The sequence below is a fragment of the Triticum dicoccoides genome, chromosome 6B (assembly GCF_002162155.2).
Source record: "Triticum dicoccoides isolate Atlit2015 ecotype Zavitan chromosome 6B, WEW_v2.0, whole genome shotgun sequence".
In the NCBI taxonomy this organism is placed as follows: Eukaryota; Viridiplantae; Streptophyta; class Magnoliopsida; order Poales; family Poaceae; genus Triticum; species Triticum dicoccoides.
The window spans coordinates 613,996,246-613,998,617 of NC_041391.1; the positions used below are offsets into that span (position 1 = coordinate 613,996,246).

At 56.2% G+C, this 2,372-nt stretch overlaps 1 pseudogene; it reads right to left on the bottom strand.

Moving 5' to 3' along the window:
* Positions 1-707: 707 nt before the first annotated feature.
* LOC119324864 lies at positions 708-1,781 on the bottom strand (annotated as a pseudogene).
* Between the last annotated feature and the right edge of the window lie 591 nt (positions 1,782-2,372).

The window sequence follows — 2,372 nt, forward strand, 5'->3', positions numbered from 1 at the left end:
CATGCAAATAGATTGTATTGTGGCCTTAGTGTACACCCAAAAAATGGTGCATCCAACTGCATCGCCACAAGAGTGCCTAGCAGCCTCTACCGTAGCTTGGGTCATGCCAAATAGTCAACCCTATGGTTGCTGCCTTCCAGCCTATTGGGGTGTGACTTCATGCATAATCAACCACCATGACCATACTACCACGTTATCGCACTCACGCCACCCACCAAGTTGCGCCATATCGTTGGGACAAAGACGTGTTGCGCCACACCTCACCAACGGCGAGGGAAGGAGCTGAGGAGGGGTGTTGGAAGCCACCGTCGTGGGGATGTTTCATTGGTCAAGTAGGGTTAGGCTATGCGTGGAGGTAGGGTCTTGTGATTGATATCGTTTAGGGTTCCGATGAACGGGCCAGTAGACTCATAAGCTGTGTTAGATAATGTAGATTACGGTTTGAGGAAAGGGTGCATGTGTCTGTTGCATGCTTAGAGCGCCATGGGGGGTAGGAGAATACATTCATAACTATGGAGGAGATAATGTTTTTTGGATTGGTGGTGTGTCCATGGCAGAGAAACTTGAAACAATGGGTGGGTACAAGTATGGTGTTCTAGCTGAACATACTCGAGATGGTAAGGATGAATCTAAATCATTGGATAGTCATCCGATGATTTAATTGCCGCACTTTTCTAACACAACACAGAAGATTTTTGAGAACTAAATTTTTTCGAGAAAACTCAAGAGACTTTGCGTTTCATTTCATTGAACAGGAAGACATCAGGGGTACAACCTCCAGAAAGGAGGGACACACACACACACACACAAATACACGACCGTCCTCACCAAGCGACTACAACTAGGTGAGGAGGTGCCCTCAACTATAGACACGCAACGACATTAGGCCTCGCCCAGCAGGGCAGCGTCACTGCCATTGCCAGACAGCTCCAGGGACGATTGCAGCTCCAGGACTGCCCAGGCCAACGTACCTCTCACCCATGTGCCTAGAGAGTCGGCGGGTGAAGGGCAGGGCTCAACAGGAACTGGTGTAGCAACCGTTGGAGAAGCGCGGGCGCTGGCATACATTGCGATCTGCTCCCTGTGTAGCAGTCTACGCCAGAGCGATGCATCACCAGCCTCCATCTGCCGCATCAAACTCCACTTGCAGCCAAAGCAGCGCCTACAAGAAGGGAACGGCGCTGAGACGCCGCCGCTGCCCGGTCCGGGAGGCCGGACCTGGGATTTCTCCCGGTGCTCGAGGAAGAGATCTGGTCAGGGTCATGCCAACGCCTCCAAGGAGGTGACGGCACCCTCGGGCGTCGCCGTTGACAGCGCAGGCCGTCGCCGCGCGGGGATTTCGCCCCGACCCATGAACAGGGACCTCAGATGCAATGGCAGACCGGACTTGGAGAAGAACGCCGGAGAAGACCAGCACACATGGAGGGATGCCTAGGAACGTTGTAGTCGCAGGAGGAGCACCGACCGGCGCAGCGCCAGCAGGCCGGCCACCGCCGGGAGCGCGACGTGCAGGCGACAACAGCCACCTGCACCGCGCCGCCGCCGCGCCGGCCCGCAGCCTCCACCGCCAGGAACCGCCGGGGCACAGCAGAGCAGCAGCCGTCAAGGACTGCCGCGCGCGTGCTCACCCGCCTAGCGGCTACCACCGACGGCGGCAGGGAGGGGTGGAAGGAGGGGGACGGGTGGGTTGGGGCAGAAATGCGCAGCCCAGATCTGGGCGCCCTCATCTCTGCAGCTCGCAGCAGCGGCCGGCCGCTGCCACAGCAGCGCCACCGCGCATGCGTTCCACACCATCACGGCCTCCCCTGAGCGCAGACGACCGCCTGCCTCGCCACCGCGCGCTCCCGCCGCTCCAGCGCACAAACAGCAGCGCGCGAGCCCACGGACAAGGGCCCCGCCGCCGCCGTCCACCGGCGAGGGCTACCGGCGATGGCGAGGGGAGGGAGGGGAGGAGGGGAGTTTGAGGTGGCGGCTAGGGTTTCGCCACCCGAGTCGCCCCCTGGGAGCGACGCGGGGGTCGGGGGGGGCAATGCTGTTGAGAACTAAATTTACTACTTTACCGAACCGGATAGATATACGGGGTGAAAGCAAACTTGTTTTATTTTAGCCTTTTTATTTTTGAATAAAGGACACGTAATAAGCATCTTAGATTTGATTAATATTGTGCACAACAAAGGCTAGTATAATGGATAGACAACTGGAAGTAGAACGACCAATAAAGCTAAAATTACATTGAAAAGCATATCAGTCTTCTTCTTCCTCCGAGTGTACGTCGTCCGCCAAAAACTGAAAATTGCACTACACAAATAGCAAAGAAAAGCGATATTTGCAAACACCATCGCCCTACCAGACTTTGAAGACCACAATAGCCA